This window comes from Monodon monoceros, unplaced genomic scaffold, assembly GCF_005190385.1.
Source record: "Monodon monoceros isolate NGI ecotype Baffin Bay Population unplaced genomic scaffold, NGI_Narwhal_1 Super_Scaffold_11, whole genome shotgun sequence".
NCBI lineage: Eukaryota > Metazoa > Chordata > Mammalia > Artiodactyla > Monodontidae > Monodon > Monodon monoceros.
The window spans coordinates 121,019,962-121,040,235 of record NW_021703767.1 but is presented as its reverse complement, the minus strand read 5'-3'; the positions used below and the strand labels follow the sequence as shown (position 1 = coordinate 121,040,235).

The 20,274-nt window shown below is 42.9% G+C and overlaps 1 long non-coding RNA gene across 1 annotated transcript in view; it reads right to left on the bottom strand.

The window, feature by feature from the left end:
- Nucleotides 1–2,517: 2,517 nt before the first annotated feature.
- LOC114890885 overlaps nt 2,518–20,274 on the bottom strand; it is a 36,216-nt gene continuing 18,459 nt past the window's right edge. The window contains exons 2-3 of the long non-coding RNA XR_003792378.1: nt 9,394–9,505; nt 2,518–3,211 (exon numbers count right to left, since the gene is read on the bottom strand). This is a non-coding gene — a long non-coding RNA (uncharacterized LOC114890885). The remainder of the gene's footprint in view (nt 3,212–9,393; nt 9,506–20,274) is intronic.

Genomic DNA, 20,274 nt, shown 5'->3' with positions numbered 1-20,274 from the left:
GAGGAATTGGAACCTTTGTGCACTATTGGTGGAAATGTAAAATGGTGCAGCCACTATGGAAAATAGTATGGCGGTTCCGCAGAAAATTAAAAAGAGAACTACCCTATCATCACTATGTATCATCTGGGTACATACCCAAAAGAATTCAAAGAAGGGTCTCAAAGAGATATTTGTACATTCATGTTCATAGCAGCATTATGCACAAAATCCAAAGATGGAGGCAACCCAAATATCTATTGACAGACCAATGGGTAAACAAAGTATGGTATATACTAGAATATTATTCAGCCTTAAACAGAAAGGAAATTCTGACACATGCTACAACGTGGATGAACCTTGAAGAACTCATGCTAAGTGAAATAAGTCAGAAACAAAAGGGTATTGTATCATTTCACTTATATGAGGTACCTAGAGTAGCCAAATTCAGAGACAGGAAGTGGAACGGCAGTTACCGGGGGCTGCAGGGATGGGAGAATGGGAGCGTTTGTTTAATGGGTACAGAGTTTCAGTCTTGCAAGATGAAAAAAGTTCTGGAGGTGGATGGTGGTGAGGCTTGCACAATAATGTGAATATACTTAATGCCACTGAACCTTACCCTTAGAAATGATTAAGATGGTAAATTTTATATGTATTTGACCACAACTTAAAAATAAAATTTTAAAAAGATATTTTAAATATATAACCAGAATTTTTGGTTGTTTTTATTCAGATGGTTAGTCAGGGTACCCAGTCCATCCAAGCTGGAAACAGAAAGCTGTCCTTGAATGTTCACAGTGATCCTTAGCAGTTCCTTAAATTGTACCCTTCTCGGTAATCTGGAGGCTGCTGAGGAATTCTATCCGAGATGGCCGTGGTCTTGCCCACAGCAGTGCGGGTGCCCCAGGGAGCAGTGCTGGTGCCCCAGTGGGGGGACACTGCAAACCACTGGCTGAGATCTTCAGGACTTGGTCCAGAGTTTGTTTTGCACAGACCAATGTTAGCATCAGCAGTGATGTGTCACATGGCCTCCTCTGTCAGAAACACAGCTTCAGAAATCTGATCCAGCACTCAAACTAGACTTTCTCTCATTAAAGAGGCCTCAGGCACCAGCTCCGTAGTTAAAGTTGCAAGGGCTTGTTTATGCTCAAACCGAGGTTTATGCTCAAAAAAAACCGAATCCTTTTTTTTTTTTTTTAAGACAACTAATGCAGCATTTTATTGACAATGGAAACCAACACATCAGTAAAACAGAACAGAAAGTTCATAAACATACCTAATGACTATAAAGCAAACAGACAAACAAAACTAACACCTAATAAAGGTACTAAATCAGTTGGGTAAGAGTGGATTATTCAATAAGAGGCAGAATCTACAAAAGGAAAGTTAAATTTGACAGCATTATGAAAAATACTTCCACATAAAGCAATTCACAAATTAAAAAAACAAACTGCAAAGGCACAACAAAACAAAGCAGACAGAATATTTTTTGCAAAATAAATGACATTTAGAAGATTTAGATCCTTATTCAGTACCTAGAATATAAGAAAAACAGAAAAATGTGCAAAGAATACAAATGGGCAATTAATGAAAAGAAAAGCAAGAGAAAGAAAGGAAGAAAGAAAGAAATACAAGCATAAATAAGTTTAAGAAAATTACTAACTTTACTACTAACCAAAGAAATACAAATTAAAACAGCAGTTATTTTCACCCATAAAGTTTCCTTTTTGCTAAAACTAAGAGAGCTGGTGGTTGGTAATGATGAGGTTAAATACCACTCTAAGCTATTTGCAGAGAATTTAAATTGATTCAGCTTTTCTGGGTAGCGTTTTGTTTTGTTTTGTTTTTAACATCTTTATTGGAGTATAATTGCTTTACAATGGTGTGTTAGTTTCTGCTTTATAACAAAGTGAATCAGTTATACATATACATATGTTCCCATATCTCTTCCCTCTTCTGTCTCCCTCCCTTCTACCCTCCCTATCCCACCCCTCTAGGTGGTCACAAAGCACCGAGCTGATCTCCCTGTGCTATGTGGCTGCTTCCCACTAGCTATCTACCTTACGTTTGGTAGTGTATATATGTCCATGCCACTCTCTCACTTTGTCACAGATTACCCTTCCCCCTCCCCATGTCCTCAAGTCCATTCTCTAGTGGGTCTGTGTCTTTAGTCCTGTCTTACCCCTAGTTTCTTCACGACTTTTTTTTTTCTTAAATTCCATATATATGTGTTAGTATACGGTATTTGTCTTTCTCTTTCTGACTTACTTCACTCTGTATGACAGACTCTAGGTCCATCCACCTCACTACAAATAGCTCAATTTCGTTTCTTTTTATGGCTAATATTCCATTGTATATATGTGCCACATCTTCTTTGTCCATTCATCTGTCGATGGATATTTAGGTTGCTTCCATGACCTGGCTATTGTAAATAGAGCTGCAATGAACATTGTGGTACATGACTCTTTTTGAATTATGGTTTTCTCAGGGTATATGCCCAGTAGTGGGGTTGCTGGGTCATATGGTAGTTCTATTTGTAGATTTTTAAGGAACCTCCATACTGTTCTCCATAGTGGCTGTACCCATTCACATTCCCACCAGCAGCGCAAGAGTGGAATCCTATCTCTGACCAACATGTCATTACCTCACAAAACCCTAAATCCTCCGAACCCCACCAAAGTCACTTTCAGGCTTAAATTCTGAACTGAGGGAATTCTCAGGTTGCGGTGATTCTAATTGCTAAAAGGTGGCCTTCCTGATTTGATACTCTCTGCTATCAGGTAGGGATTTAACTGTCATTGCGATCCTTTGTAATCGCAAGAAATGACCTGGCCTTAGGCTTGTGCTTATATTGTGCTACAATATATCTTCTCTCATCATAAAGCTTGATGTTTCCCGTACAATTTTTCAATGAGTCTTCATTTTAAAGGGAAATTATTTTGTGTTCATGCCACTTTCTCCTTGGGTAATTAGAAAGTTATCTTAGAAGCCAAAATGTTGAGGTAATTAACATGAGTGACTTTGAAGTAACTTATAAAAACACAGAGCATATTTATCTTCATCGTGTCAGCACTTTTTACCTTGCGTTCTCAGGCTTTGCTTCTGGAATCGAAGGGGCGCAACCCCTGCCCGTTTACCACCCTCAAACTCATTGATTGCAGGATGGATTCGTGGTCTTTGGGGAGACTTGGGAGGGCTCTGCAGTTCAGCAGGTGCATTTTCTTGTCCTCGATTACTGCAAGTAAGGTGGAATGCGGAGTTGCTTCAAGGCCCTTCCTGCTGTCAGCGGGGGGAGGCAAAGGCAGGGGAGGGAAATGTCCTGGTTCCTTGTGCTTCATCAAGTCATCGCTGAAAGGGGACACTGTGAAGCGTCCTTAGAGTTCATGTCCCTGAGTAAATGTTAGGGTTCTCAAAAAGAGTCGCTAGGGCTTCCCTGGTGGCGCAGCGGTTGAGAGTCTGCCTGCCAGTGCAGGGGACACGGGTTCGTGCCCCAGTCCAGGAAGATCCCACATGCCGCAGAGCGGCTGGGCCCGTGAGCCATGGCCGCTGAGCCTGTGCGTCCGGAGCAGTGAGAGGCCCACGTACCGAAAAAAAAAAAAAAAAAAGAGTCTCTAGTCATTCATTTATTCCTTCAACAAATATTTGTTGAAGGCCAGTTTGTACAAGGCATGGTGCTTGTTGCTAAGGAACATATAAATATATTTAAGGCAGTGCCACTGTCCAAGGGAGTCCTCGGTATAGTAGAGGGAGGAGACGTGCTCTTGATTATGTATAGTGCAAGGAAGAAAGTCTGAATATCACAAAATATGTCCATATACATTTTAGTGGTAGTTTGGATAAGGGAAACCACGATTCCCTAGGTGATGGGTCAGTATTCACCAGGAGAGGAGGTGGGAGGAAGGGTAGTGATAATAACAATAATAACAATAACAGCTAATGGTTATTGAGTGCTTACTGTGTGCCAAGCACAGTGCATGGATTTTCTCATTTCTTCTCCCAACAATAAATAGATGTTTACCATTACGTAGAGATGTATGATACACAATGATAGATATGTACCATTTCTAACCCTTGAGTATAGGTGAGGAAAGACTCAGGGGGATTAATTGGTTTGTTCAAGGCCATTCAGCTCTTAGGGATGGAGTCTAGATGTGAATTCAGGTGTCTGAATCAGAGCCCACCTCTGATCCATGCTACTAGATTGCTGGGGTCTATAATTTACCATCCATAAATAATTTCAAACTGCTTGTGTGATCTGGGGTAGGTCACGCGACTTCTCTGATCTATAATGAGATGATCTCTTCCACTTCCTAAGTCTATGATTCTGTGATTCTTCCCATGGAGTCAGGTGATGCCTTGTACTCAAAAGGCCAGTGGGCTGTGAAGTGAAAGAGATGAGTCATGCCTGAGAAGTGGTATCACAATGACACCAAGGCCCCATTAAAGGACTAGGATCTTATTAGGGCCCTGGCAGTGACAGTGGACAAGTCCATCGGCAAGAGCTGGGGGGACAGTGGACAAGTCCATCAGCAAGAGCTGGGGGGAGCCAGTGTTCTGTGGAGGTTCTCCAGCTTTCTGAATTGCTGGGAGAAGCCGTAGTCAGGGTCTCCTAACACAGGGCCGCAGAAGGTCAGGCTCCTTGGGATACCATGCAGTGACGCAGGATTGGTCACGGGGTCTCCCCAGCTCCCCACCTGGGCCAGGTAGACCCAGCCCCACTGCTAAGAGACCCCTCTAGACTCCAATTCCTGTGCTGGACCCAAAGATCTGCACTGGGGAGAGGAAAGAAGCAATTTCCATATTCAGGAAACAGCTTACTTTAATCGTCCGTGGAAATCCTGCTGCTGCTAAGACGCCTAGATTTGTCAGGGTTGAGTAGGTGGGGTCACCACCGGGACCTCAACACTGGTCAGATTGCAGGTTACCAGCCTCTGGGGATTGGAGTTCCTTCCTCACTGTCTTCCCTGATAGGCTGTGAAGTCCAGCAGGCAGGATACCCCTCCTTCTTATACACAGCTGCATCCCCACAGCCGCCATGGTAGCTGGTCCTCAATAATTACTCACTGAATGAATTAATAAATTTTCAAAGTTATTTCTGTTAATACTACTCACTTCATTTTAAAGTTCAAGTCTTGACATTCCAAATTCCCTGAAGATGTCCCGTTACCTCATTGGTCCTCAATTTATTGACCTAATACCTACCTACCCCTAGAGGCTGTTGTCGGCATGAATGAGTTGACGGGTGTTCACTTTGCAGACTCTAGTGACTGTGCAATACAAGGCAAGGAGCACCTTAGGGCCAAGGAGAGCCAAGAGATTGAACTTTCTTGAACCTACCCTGGACATGGCTTAAAAGACTTCTCCTTACAGAGTCCTAGTACCACTGGGTCTTCCCCGCCTCCATGGTCCCTGCCAGCTGGGCCACCTCTCCTGTCTTCAGGATTCACAGCTTGCTCTCTGTCTGCTCCCTGAATGGGTACTTCAAACAGCCCTCCGCTCGCCTTGCCCGGGAGGCAGACTCTGGTTCCCCCTCCTCCACACACAGGCTGCCCCCCCAATCATCCCACCCCCACCCCCCAGCCCTGGAATCCCAAACTGAGGACCAGCAAAAGTGCCTCTAACTGCCCTGGGGAGTGCCTTAAAATTAATAATCTAATGGTGACATAGTTTTAAAAGTTACTTACTTGCTCCTATCATTTTTTTTTTTTTTAGATTTGGAAATGAAGAAATTGAGAGTATTTTCTCAGGCCTGGAGAACAATCAAAGGCTTCAAGGCCTTAGTCTGGTCTAGGACCACAGAGCGGGTCGAGGCTGGGCTCCGTCATACACCAGAGTGCCATTTGGTGAGAGGGTCCCCTGCTCCCCCTCCTACAACTTGGCACTGTTCTGTCTTGGCTTATATAACTAGTCACTTACAGAGCCTACTAGCCCATGAGTTCCTTTGATTTTTTTGTTATGATGTTTTTAATCATCTTCTTCTCCTCCAGTTATTTTGTTCTCCTTTTCGTAATTATAATAGAAAGGTCCTTTAGTTACATTTGAGAATCAAGGATGTCATGCTAAATGCATATTTTGGCCAGTTGATGTGGCTACTAGGTCCATTTTTTATGACGTGGTCTATTATTATGATTATTTATTATTTTGTAACTAGGTCTATTATTTTATGAGGTGAAGACCCAAATCCCAGTTTGAGAAAGTGGAAAGAACAGCAAATGAACAGTGTATTTCACCCCTTCCCCAGTGAGCTGCACCTTAATGGCAATCACTTGCAGTGTTCTGGAGCTCTGGGTCTCCTCTGACCCCTAGCAGAGTATGCAGAGATGCAGGGGAAAGACCAGCCAACAACTTCCTCACCAGACCCCAGGAATCCCCCTCAGGTGCTCCAAGGTAAGCAGTGGGAACTTGGTGCTACACTCTGTTGGGGCCATCTGAAAGAAGGAACATTTGCTTTGCAATTAAAAGTGACCTCTCCAGTGATCAGTGGAGATTCCTCTTCCTGAGAATGTGTGGGAGCAGAATAAAAGACCCCCAAAGATGTCTTTGTCCTAATCTTCAGACCCTGTGACTATGTTACCTCACATGGCAAAAGGATTGTTATAAGAGGGAGGCCGGAGGGTCAGAGTCAGAGAGAAGGAGATGGGACAGTGGAAGGAGACGTTGGAGTGAAGTGGGGAAGGGGCCATAAGCCAAGGAATGTAGGCAGCCTCTAGGAGCTGGAAAGGTCAAGGAAACGAATTCTTCCCCAGAGCCTCCAAAAGGAACGCAGGTCCACTGATGCCTTCACTTTTGCCTATAAGACCCATTTCAGACTCTGACCCCCAGAACTGTAAGGTAATACACTTGTATTGTTTTAAGCCACTACGTTTGTGGTCATTTGTTACTACAGCAGTAAGAAACTAGTACAGCATGTTAATCAGCACTCTTTCAGTTAAAAGTGAAAGCAACTCAAACAGAACTAAAGATAAATAGGGATTTATTGGCTCACATAACTGAGACGTCCACAGGTGGAGCTGTCTCAGAGATGGCTGAATTCAGGAGCTCAAACCATGTCATCAGGAAACCCCGAGTTTGCTGCTCGTGACTCTACTTCCCTTCCCAGGGTTGGCCTTCTCTCCCAGGGCAGACAGGCTTCCTCCAAGCAGGAACAGCAGTTGACATGTCCGCCAGCAGTCCCAGAGCTATATCATCATTACTTGTAATCACCCAGAAAGTGTGAACCTCTTTCTTCCGGTAACTGTGGGTCAAATCCCATTGGAAGGCTCTAATTGGCTCTCCTTGGGTCACATATCTACCTCTTGGACCAATCCCTACAGTCCAGGTCATGGTAAACCATGATTGGCCAGGACTGATCACACACCCCATGGGGGTGGGGTGAAACACTGTGATGGGCAGCGCTACCAGAATCACAGTAGTTCCAGCGGGGAAGTGGCAGTCCCTCTCGAAGAAGTAGACAGATGAGGAGGACAGATGCAGGACAGACGAGAACAACAGCTGCTTACTTCCCCATAAAAGGGTTATCATTTGTGTTAATAGATCCCAAGTACACATATTCATGACACATTTTAAAGCTGACTACTTTTTTTTCTGCGGTACGCGGGCCTCTCACTGCTGTGGCCTCTCCCGTTGCGGAGCACAGGCTCCGGACGCGCAGGCTCAGCGGCCATGGCTCATGGGCCCAGCCGCTCCGCGGCACGTGGGATCTTCCCGGACCGGGGTATGAACCCACGTCCCCTGCATCGGCACGCAGACTCTCAACCACTGCACCACCAGGGAAGCCCTAAAGCTGACTACTTTTAATCGTTGGTAACAGTAAGTTGTAGCAAGTTAGTAGCATAGACTTAGAGTCAGACCTAGGTTCAAATCCTACTCCAGCTGTGCGTGACTCTGGGCAAATTGTCAAATTGATCTAACTTCAGTTTCTTCAGCTACAAAATAAACATAATGATAACTACCCCCCTGGTGTTTAGTGCAGATTAAATGGTATAATGTAAAGCAGTTAGCACATGCCTTACACACAGTAAGTCCTTGAGGGATGTTAATTATCATCATCACTATCATCGTTATCATTACAGCAAAAACAACCCTTTCCCAGCTTGAAGCATATTGGTGAACACGACCACTCTACTTGCTGGAAAAAAGTGGAGATAAACAGCTGAAGTCTAGCGTACAGCATGGTGACTATAGTTAACAATGCTCTAGTGCATATTTGAAAGCTGTTAAGAGAGTAGATCTTAAAAGTTTTCATCACGGGGGAAAAAAATATTTGTGACTATGTATGGTGATGGATGTTAACTAGACATTGTAGTGATCATTTCACAATAGATACAAATATCGAATCATTACGTTGTACACCTGAAACAAATGTTATATGTCAATTAGATCTCAGTGAAAATTATTGAAATACAATTATTCTCCAACGCTTTTGCTGTGTCCTCACATGGCCTTTCCTAGCTGTGTGCACCCGGATAGAGAGAGTGAGCTCTCTGGTGTCTAATAAGAACACTATCCTAGTTGATCAGGGCCCCACCCTTATGATCTCATTTAATCTTAAGTACCTCCGTAGAGGCCCCATCTCCAAATACAGCCATAAGGGGGGTTCAACCCAGTTTGTTTCAAGGCAGAGTTGTAAAGGTCAGGGACCAGGGAGCTCCAGGGGTCTGGCAAGATGCGCTACAGCATGGGTTGCTGGGGGTCAGTGCTGGATTTCTTGGCTCAAGAAGCACATTTGAGGGTGGCAAAGTCCAGCTGGCAGGGCTTTGGTCCCACACCCCCTGGGGCCAGGTGAGGGCTGGCAAGATACCGTAATCATTTTTATTGCCTCATATGCCTCTTTTCATTTATGGCTAATCCTGCTGGCATAGAAGTGAAATCAAGATGGGAAAACTAATTTGCCTGAGCAGAGGTCTATCAATCCAGTTCTGAAACAGAAGACACTTTTACTCTGTGCTGGTGTGTATGTTACCGTTATGGACTGAACGTTTGTGTCATCCCCACCCCCCCTGCCAAATTCATAGGTTGAAGTCTTCACCCCCAAAGCGATGATATTAGGAGGCGGAGGCCTTTGGAAGGTGATTAGATCATGAAGGTGGAGCCCTCATGAATGGGATTAGTGCCCTTATAAAAGAGACCCCAGAGAGTTCCCTTGCTCCTTCCACCATGTAGGGTTATAGCAAGAAGATGGCCATCTATGAACCAGGAAGCGGGCTCTCACCAGACACTGAATCTGCTGGTACCTGGATTTTGGACTTCCCAGCCTCCAGAACTGTGAGGAATAAATGTTTGTTGTTTATAAGCCACCCAGTCTATTGTGTCTTGTTATAGCAGCCCAAACACACTAAGAAAAAGAGTACACACAAACTTCCCAGTGGCTATGTTTGAGGGGGTGTGGATGGTTTTTTTAAATGTCCAGATTCTCACCTTCCATAATGACCCAGTACCTGTGGTTAATATCCTTGGTCACAATCATCATTCTATTTGGCAAGCAAAGGTACGCTTCTCTCCCATCCAGTATCTGATCAGAATATCTCCTCTAGGGAGCAAAAACAAAGAGACAATTCAAAATATGAATATAAGCTTTAAGAAAATGAATAGCTCTAATAACTCAGTGACAAATCAATTTATACACATCGTGTGGCTTCCAATTTTTGCTTTTAACAGAATTGAAGGAGGACTTAAGTTATCAACGGACAGATCATTAAAAAAGATTTTTTTGATCAATGACTATATTAATTTTTAGTCTGTAACTCAGGAGTTCAAATAATTGAATAATACTGCTGTGATAAAACTCCTTCTAGGATTTATTTGAATTTTAGATGAGAAACAAATAATGTATTATAAGTATGTTCCATGCAATGTTTAGGATACACTTAAAATAATTATTCTTGTTTATCTGACATTAAATTGAACCAGGTGTCCTGTATTTGGGGGACGAGGGAGATTAGGTCTGGCATTATTCCATTGTCATCCACCTGAACAAGATTTCTCAGCAGTTCCAACTATAACAATGAAAAATAGAAAAAACATTGATGCTGAAGGCTGCCTCATTTTAGCAGTAATATTCTTTGATGAATACATGAATTAATTATAAAAACAAATAAATAAAACAGCACCATCCATCTCTTTGGGCAAGGCAGTCAATAAAATTTGTTTTGTATTTAATTAGGATTTATCAAAATATATAAAATACATATGTTGTATTAATCAATTGCATACTTCTAAAGATTAATAACTATAGAAGAATTTTTAATACTTTAGAGGTTTATGAGCCCAAGAAACTTTTAAAATTTAAATATTTGTAAATGAAGCATTTTTATTACAGAGAAGTATTACAGGATGGCCTATAAATGACTTTCAAATATAAAATTCTGCAGAGTTAGTAAAATGGAAATAACAGTAAAAACACAGGGAAAAAAAGGAATCATGTAAAACTTTCAATCACTCAAAAAGAACTGCTCATGTTTTGAGCTGTTTGGGATTTTTTAATGCATGATGATGGGTATCAAAGTGCTTGGAATTCAGATTCCATCTGATATACTTAAAAGAATGGTATAACAGACTTCATTTTTATTGTTTTAAATTTATTTATTTTATTTTATTGAAGTAGAGTTGATTTACAATGTTGTGTTAGTTTCAGGTGTACAACAAAGTGATTCAGTTACATATACATACATACCTATTTTTTTCAGATTCTTTTCCCTTATAGGTTATTACAAAGTATTGAGTAGAGCTCCCTGTGCTATACAGTAGGTCCTTGTTGGTTATCTACTTATATATAGTAGTGTGTATATGTTAATCCCAAACTCCTCCCCCCTTCTCAGATTTTACTTTTAAACGTCAACATTTTCTACATGCTAGAAATTTCACTGTTTGAAATTTTAAAACTTACGATGAACAAGTTTAGATACCAGACTAAAAATGCACGAGATTGTACATAGCTTTTCCATATTCCTCTAGGGTGTTATGGGGGCAAAAATGTTCTGAGGCCAATGCTCCTTAAGGCCCAGATGTTTGGTTTCCTCTCTGTTCTGTGAGCTGCCCCAGGCCTCCTAGTAACTTTTCCTTGCCAGAGGGGGGCACAGAAGCCTTCTGTTACCCACAGTCAAAGAGGCACGAATGCCAACGACAAGTCTGTTTCCTTAATAGCTCGTTATAATGTGTAAAATGCAATCGGTAACAATGCTCTTTCCTTCCTTCCTTCCTTCATACGTGTGTGTGTGCACCTGTGTCTTTCCTTACACACATTAGAGCATAAAACTACAATCCCTGCCCCTGAGGAGGGGCTGGGAATGCCGTGTATGTGTGTGCCTAGATGTGTGTCAAGGATGGGGGAATCAGACAATTTTTAAAAGGCATAAGAAATATAGAGCCACTATAGTTTATTAGAAGATGATAACTGCTATGGAAAAATAAAAAAAATTAAGCAAGATAAGCACGTTTGGGAATCTGGTGTAGGAAAAGATGGTTGTGGTGTGAACTTATTTTATTTCATTTTTCCCCCAAATCCAAATAGCTTTCTTGTTTGCTAACTTTCTTATTCACACACACACACACACACACACACACACACACACACACACTTTCATGAGCAAATGTAACCAATACTGAAAATTCTTAGAAGTGGAATTATAGGGCCAAAAGGCATGTAAATTTAGAATGACTTTAAATAGATGGTTGAGTATAGGCCTCCTTGAAGAGGTGGCATTTGTGCCACAGAAGGTGAGGGAGTGAGCCTGAGGATAAATGGGGAGCATTCCAGGAATGCCCCAGGGCTTTGCACAAGGAGCAGCAGGTGCCTGGCCAATAACAGGGGCCAGGGGGTCACAGGCCTTGTTAGTTAGGAAGGCACAGAGGAATCAGGACTTAGTTGGGACTTAGGTTTGAGAAGGACCCTCAATCTGTGTAGCAAACAGATTGGGTGTGGGCGGAAGGCACAGAGATCTTTTGGGAGGCCGTTGTCATCCAGATGAGAGGTGGTGGTGAGAGGTGAGAGGCTTCCACCCAGGTGAGACTAGGGCAGCAGCAGAGGAGGTTCTCCATCTACACTGTGTCCTGATGGATGGGATGTGGGGTGCAAGAGAAAGGAAAAGAAGGGTCCAGAAAGACTCCAGTGTGATAACGCACAAATATGTATTTTTAAACATGCCAAAAATGTGTTCCCCTCTGCTACGTTCTTACTAATTCCTGAGATTGGAGCCACTTTTATAGAGGGCAGCTGTGGAGCAGAAAGAAGAATTTACACAAGGCCCTGCAGGATGATTCTTGAAGCCCTGCTTGGTTGCATAGTCTCCTCAAGCCTTTTAGAGGAGAAACATGAAAAAGACAGGACTGAAGTGAAGTCAGTGGGTCAGATAATTCTCTTTTATGAGAAATACCTCTGTCCAAAGTGTACATAAAATGAAGGCAATAACCTATATTAAAGTGTGTCAAAAATCCATTCATGCGGACTTCCCTGGCGGTCCAGCGGTTGGGACTCCGCACTTCCACTACAGGGGGCACGGGTTCGATCCCTGGTTGGGGAACTAAGATCGCATGCTGCACAGTGCAGCTGAAAACAAAAAAAAATCCATTCATGCAACTTTGAATTCGTTTTTTTTAATCTTTTTTATTTTTCCATACAGCCAGACAGAGAGGAAGTACAACCTTGAACCAGATTACAGAGTCATCTGGAGCTGTAACAGTGAAAACTACTTCAGGGAAAAAGAAGAGAAAAAAAGGTATTTTTGTGATTGTTTCAACTATTCCTCCCACTTCCTTCATCTTGTAAATCACTTCCTCCTTTCATAGGCTGTGTGTTCCCCTTACTAAAGAAATTACCCCAAACAGTGAGAAAAACTCAAGGGGAGAAAAAGAAGACTCATCTGATGGCTTCATATAAACCAAATATAGAACAGCTTAGCCATATCCACCAGAAGAATACGTCTTTGGCACATTCAACAGGGCCAGAAAACAATTACGGAAATATCTCTGCAATAAACAGCCAGCAGGACCTGATAAATTCAGCTTGGAAACTTTTCTCCTATGCTTATTCCGTAAAAGCAGACATGGAGTCATTCAGAGGGAACTTTAAGAAGTCACCAACTCCATGACCTCTGAGCAGGATTAAACTAAGTGAGAAGCTGTCCAAGTGTTAAAGTTGTGTAGGGAACCAGGATTCTGTTCCCAGCACTTGCCCTGAACCCTAGGTTTCAGCATCCCGTTCTACAAGTCCAGCACTTGTGCTCACAGCTTCCTAAATTCCACTCCAGCTTTAACATGTTGAAGTTATGAAGAGACAGCACAAGATGATCACTCACTGAGTGTGTCAGCAGCACAGTCTTTGGGAAACTCCTTGTGGAAGCTAACCTAAATTTCTGTTATTCTGTTTTAGTCCACTTCGGTTTGTTTGTTTCGTTCTGGTGTCCTTGTTGGTTTCTTTCATTTTTGTTTTGTTTTTAATAGTTTGTGGAAGGCAACAGGCCCTTATAATGAAGCTCTTCACCCTTTGGCTTTCTCTTCCTCAATTTTAATCTGTTCTTGTGTGGTCTTTTTTCTGTCCTTGAATTATCCTTGCATCTTTTCCGTGAAATCTCACTGAATTCAAAAACTACAATTTTATGATCTAAAAAGCCAGATGGGGCTTCCCTGGTGGCGTAGTGGTTGAGAGTCTGCCTGCCGATGCAGGGGACGCAGGTTCGTGCCCCAGTCTGGGAAGATCCCACATGCCGCGGAGCAGCTGGGCCCGTGAGCCGTGGCCGCTGAGCCGGTGCATCCGGAGCCTGTGCTCCGCAACGGGAGAGGCCACAACAGTGAGAGGCCCGCGCACCGCAAAAAAAATAAAAATAAAAAGCCAGATGAAAAGGTAAAGTGAGAACCTTTATCAGACCCTGGCTCTGTTGTCTGATGTAAATATAGTATTTCTGCTGGATAGTGCTAGTAGATTTTGGAAAATCTACTAAAGGGAGAAGGAGGAAGGTTGTGGGGGGGAGCACCATGCTAGGTCATCATTTGTGTTAGACAGTTACCATCCGGGAATATTTTCAACAAAGGATGCCTTCAGAGGAGTTGGTTGGGGTTCCTCTGGGGACAAGGAGAATCAGTGTCTCCAAGACAGGTAGCCATAGAGAGGACAGTCCTTACACTGCGCCAGATGACATGTGAGGGGAGAGGACTGCTGGGCCACTCATTCTAACTCTGCATCTAGACTTTACAGAAAGTGGTAGCAGGAACAAAGACGAGGCACATGCGTCATGCTGTGCAGTCAAGTTGGCACTGCAGAAAGACCAAAAGGACAAAATCTATCTGGGAACTTCAAGGCTTCCCAAGGTTGGAGAGAGTCTCTGACCACTTCCATTTGTTGAGCTACTTGAGCTAAAATTATTTTTTCAGTTAATTATTAGCAAAGGTTTAAAAATGCATAATGTTTGAAGTCTTTATATTTAACAAGCAAACTCTTCTAACACACATAAAAACACAGAGAATACCTGCCTGACCTCATTAGGCGATGACACCAGGGTCTGAATGTGAGTCCTTCATGAATGTGATGCCTCCTGTGTACCAGCCCTCACTCGAGCCCCCCAGACCGCCACCCTTAAGTAGGCCCTGAGATGTTAAACCCTTACAGAAGGTGAATAGTTTGAGGAAAAAGTTTTTTTTTTTTTAAAAGCAATACTATTAGTTATCCTTTAGCTTTTAAATAATAGCTATGTTAAGGCCCAGGTCACAATAGCAACCTTTCAGTTACTAAAACTTGACCCGAAAGTACCAAACTTGCTTCTTCTGACCTTCATGAACTAGCTGTATACAGTCTCCTGCCAGGCCCCCTGGGGAGTCCAGTATCTTACAGTTTTCCAGGCTCTATGTCATTCTTTCAGTCAACACTAATGGAATTAAATGTCCTCAGGGCCATTTTTGGCTGGTATGTGAGGGATGTAGCGAGAGAGATCCCCGGTCTCTGCCCCAGGGAACTATCTTCCGGTCACTGCAGCTGCCTCAACAGAAGATGGTTATCAGGTGCCAGCTCTGTGTGGGGCACAAGGTGTGCTCTTGCCTTTTAGGGGTGTATTAGTTTCCCAGGGCTGCCATAGCAAAGTACCACAGACTGGGTGGCTAAAACAACAGGAATGTATTATCTCACAGTTCTGGAGCCTGAAAATCAAGATGTTGGCAGAGTTGGTTCCTTCTGGAGGCTTTGAGGGAGAACCTGTTCCATGCCTCTCTCATGGCTTCTGCTGGATTAATGGCCATCTTTGGTGTTCCTTGGCTTGTAGATGCATCACCCCAGTCTTTGCCTCACATTCCCCTGGCGTTCTCCCTGTGTGTGTCTGTGTCCAAATCTCTCCTTTTTATAAGGACATCAGTCATACTGGATTAGGGGCCCACTGTACTCTAGTATGACCTCATCTCAACTAATTATATCTGCCATGACCCTATTTCCAAATAAGATCACTTTCTGAGGAACTGGGGGTTAGGACTTCAACATATGAATTTTGGGAAGAGACACAATTCAGTTCATAACAAAAGGACTCAGAATGTAGTTTTGAGACAGGATATACACCTAGGAAATGAAAAACCATACAAGGACGCATCTGCCAAGGGCCAAATATGGACACTGGGTTCAGAGGGCATTCTCCCCAGAGATGGAATTGGAGAGAAGGCTTTGTGTACGAGCTAGGAACTAACCTGATGTGGAAAGAAAGGACTTATATGGAGAAAGACTTAAGTGAGGAAGAAAGGCCTGAATGCAAGCCACAGAGGAGCTGAATAGACATTTTTCCAAAGAAGACATACAGATGGCCAACAGGCACATGAAAAGATGCTCAATATCACTAATTATTAGGGAAATGCACATCAAAACCACAATGAGCTATCACCTCACACCTGTTAGAATGGCTATTATCAAAAAGGCAAGAAAAACAAGTGTTGGTGAAGATGTGGAGAAAAGGGAAGCCTCAAACACTGTCAGTGGGAATGTAAATTGGTACAGTGGAGATTCCTCAAAAATTAAAAATAAAACTACCATATGATCCAGTTATCCCACTTCTGGGTATTTATCAAGAAGAACGCAAAAACACTAATTCAAAAAAGATATATGCACCTCTACGTTCATTGCAACATTATTTACAATAGCCAAGATATAGAAACAACCTAAGTGCCCATCAATGGATGAATGGATAAAGAAGTTGTGGTGTATATACAATGGAATATTACACAACCATTTAAAAAAAAAAGAAATCTTGCCATTTGCAACAACATGGATGGATCTTGAGGTTATTATACTAAGTGAAATAAATCAGACAGAAAGACAAATACCATATGATTTCACTCATATGTGGAATATAAACAAACAAACAAAAACCAAAATAAATGAACAAACTGAATCAAAACAAACACAGAGAACAGAGTAGTGGTGACCAGAAGGGAAGGGCATTGGGGTGGAGGGTGAAATGGGTAAAAGGGATCAATTGTATGGTGATGGGTGGAAACTAAATTTTTGGTGGTGAGCACACTGTAGTGTATACAGAAGTAGAAATATAATGTTGTATATATGAAACATATAATGTTATAAGCCAATGTTATCTCAATAAAAAATTTTTTTAACTAAAAAACAATGCAAGCCACAAACATACAAGTTTACCTGGAACAAGAGGATGCAGGAGGATGGACCTGGCAAGACGGTGTGGGTCACATTAAGGAGGACTTTGCATGTCAGGCCACGAGTTTGGACTTAATCCAATGGACAATGGGAGCCATTAAAGTCTTTGGTCTCCCAAGGAATCCTGTGCCTCAAATCAATAGAAACAACTTTGTATCTAAGATGTATTTACTTTATAACTTCTTGTCAAAGTAGAGCATTTTCATGCTATCCAGAATTCACAAAACAAATTAAAAATCAGCTTCCCATATTGGATAATTACTTTCAGTCATAAGGTGTTTATTTGTCTGGGGATGAGTTTGGTCTTTGGTAGAAGAGTTTTACTTGTTTCAAAATAAAGGGTCAGATTGAGCTGATTTACATCAACCTCCTGGGTAAGGAGTCCAGATGGTTTCCATTTGGTTCCAATTGGAAACAGCCAAACTATTTTTGTGCTCGCCCCTTTGTGGACAAGAGGCTTTTGGCCTGCTGCTTGGAAAGTTGAATTCACAATATTGTATGAGTCAAAACCCCCATTCAGAAGCCTGACACCCTTTATTTTCCTTCCAAATGCATGACTACGAGAACGTGACAACTTTACATTTAACAGCCATCTGCAAGTTGATAGAAGAGGCAAAGTATTCCATTTCTGTGCTTGCAGAAGGTAGATGTCTGTTTGTCCAAGCCAGTCTTGCCTCAAAGCATCACTGAATATGAAAAATTATTAGATCAGTGTTTCTCAAACTTGAGCAGCATTAGAGGCACCTGGAGGCCTTGTTAAAACACAGACTGCCGGATCCTGCCCCCTCAAGGACCTGAATCAGTAGGTCTGAGATGAAGCTGGAGAATTTGTATTTCAATTAAGTTCTCAGGTGATGCTGATGCTGTTTGTCCAGGGCCCACATTTCGAGAACCACTTGAAGAAAATCAGATTGCCTACTCTTGATTTATTTTGCTGAGTAAAGAAAATCAGAAAGCAGAGTGAGGCTCCTAGATGCCTCTTCTTTGCCATGGAAAGCACAGAACAAACAGGGCCCAGACCTGTTTCTGTTCCAGCTTCTTTGTCTCTTCTAGACCCAGTCTGGCCACCTCTGAGCCCCATGGCTCTGTACCAAGGGTTTACAAGAACTGTCGACCCTGGGCCTGGTGGGTGATCAGCACTCACTTGGGTGATGTCTGGCTTGACTTATCCTAGTCACAGGCTTGTCAGGTTCATAAAGAGCCAGAAGATGGCTGAAGACTGAAAGTCACCGAAAGGTCATCAGGAAGAGTCATCTGCAGATAAGGCAGCTTCCCTGTGCCCCGTTCAGTCCCCAAGCTTGGGATTGATCAGACCCTAACTACAGTACTAATGCCACCCAGGTGGCAAGTTCACTTCGCAAAATAAAGCATTATTGCTTATATCATCAACAGAGACCACAGGGATGCTTAGTGGCATTAAGGAATGCAAGGTCAAGTTCAAAAGTCAAGATGAAATCTTCAAAACAGCTTTATTAGTTCCAAGTCAGGAAGTTACTGGTTATAATCCAGAAATTATTTTACTCAGGATTTTATCGTGAGTGATAGCTAAACAATGGAAACCGTTGTGGACAGGTTCCGAAGTCCAAGGTGTGAATCATCCAACACTAATTACACTTTGCTTCCTTAAGTCCTGCAATCAATAGAATTTATATTCTGGCTGATAAACCTCTGGTAATTACACAGAAAATCACGTATGCTCCTTGTTGATGGAAAGAAGCTGTTTTACTAAGTTAAAAAAAAAAATCAACATCAAGAAGAAGGTCCTACCGGGACCTGGCATCCACAGATGAACATTTGAGTAGTGGTTCACAGTCTGATGCCCACAGGAATGTGTGATGCCCACCTGTTGGTCTCAGAAACGGCTAGATGAGGACCCCCTCTGGGGAACTTCTGGTTCCATGAAAATTTACACTTGACCTTTGGGAGTTGGCCCATATGGGAAAGAGCTCTCTCTGGAAGGAATGAGAAGAGGTTCATCAGCTGGGAAAGAGAGGGCATTCTAGGTAAAGGGAACCATGTGAGAAGAGGCTCAGGGGATGAAAGCGCCTAGAGTGTTCAGCATATGGGAAGTGTGACATTCACCACAGAGTGGTCAGGTCATTGGTAGAGGGCTGGAGATGTAGCTGGAAAGGCCAGTGGAGCCCACATGGCCAAAAGCCATGAATGCTCTTAAGGAATAGGGCTTTCTCCTGTGAGCAAAGGGGGAGCCATGATGCTTTTGCAGCAAGACACTGACATAACAAGAACTGGATTTTTACAAAGAACCTCCAGCAGCCTTATAGAACTTGTTTTAGAGATAGGGACATCTGGATGACGGGAGATGAGTTTGGAGGTTTTTACAGTAGAAAATAAAGTGCAGAACTGAGCCTGCAGTGATGGAAAGGTAGAATCTAGATATATTTAGGAAGGAGCATTGACAGGACCTAGTAGCCAGTGCAATGAGGGTGGTAAGAAAGATTCTGAAATCAGGGACAATTGGGGAATCCTGGCAATTAACCAAAAAGAAAATGGGAGAAAGCTCAAGGTAGGGCAAGTCCACACTGGATCTGTGGTGTGGCTCCTAAGGGAGGTATGCAGTTGTCGTAAATATGTATCTGATCCTCAGGCAGTGGCAGAAGGGGGACGTCTTACACATGGAGGTTCTCCATCAGGTTGCACCCATTCTAGGGTTTCAATGACATGAAGTCCAGACGTGCAGCTGGAAAGCTAGGCAGTAATATTTGCTGTGTACTACATGCCTCTACAACCACTGTTTCACCATGCTTCCCAGTCAATCTTCACAATACCTCTAGGAGGTGAGTATTATGATCTATATGTCAGCAATGAGGATATTTAGGTTCAGAGAAGTTAAGTGACTTTCTGGGGCATCACACAGCATTTTTCAGAGAGGTTTTAAACCTGGAGATTCTGCTCATTTCAGTACACCACCCTGTCTCAGGCACAACTGGCATCGCTATATCATTGCTAAATTCTCTGAGACAGAGGAGCATAAATTAAAGTGGTCATTGTTGGTGAGCTTGTTTTTGTTTTAAAGTAAAGGAACTGTAAGATTAGGTAAAAATAGTTTGGAGTGAATACAGCTGGGGTGGATCAAGTATTACCAGGGGCTGAGCATGTACTTACCCTTACTCCAAGGAATTTGTTTCCCACCCAGAGAAAAGAATTTGGTTCTGCTTGAACTTTAGTTAGAGGCCTGCAGCAGGAAATCCCTGTGCTAAAGCAACATCAGCCTTCCTACCCTCCAACAGGGCACTGGGACTAACTAGAGGTCTAAATTCTGGCGCATGCCTTGGACTAGCATTTTCCAAATTGCTTATTTTTCATGGGCCCAGATGACATTGTTACCTCTCTTACCACCAACTGGAGGGAGATTTGGATTGTTTTTTCCCATAGGGATGCAAGCTGGACCAGGCCAATCACAAGCCTGGAAGCTCCCTTCCTCTCCAATGGCACACATTTATGCCACGCTGGCTCGGGCCGGGGTGCAGACTGGCTGAGACCATTTTGTTTCTTTCCCTGCAAAGCTGAGTGGCTGCAAAGGAATTTGGCCTCTGGCCTTTGGCCTTGGCCCCCTTGGCCTCATGCTTCATCACTGCTGCTTTCTGGCATGCCAGAAGGGGGCAAAAAGAAATGAGTGCCACATGCAATTAGGATCTACATGGTTAATC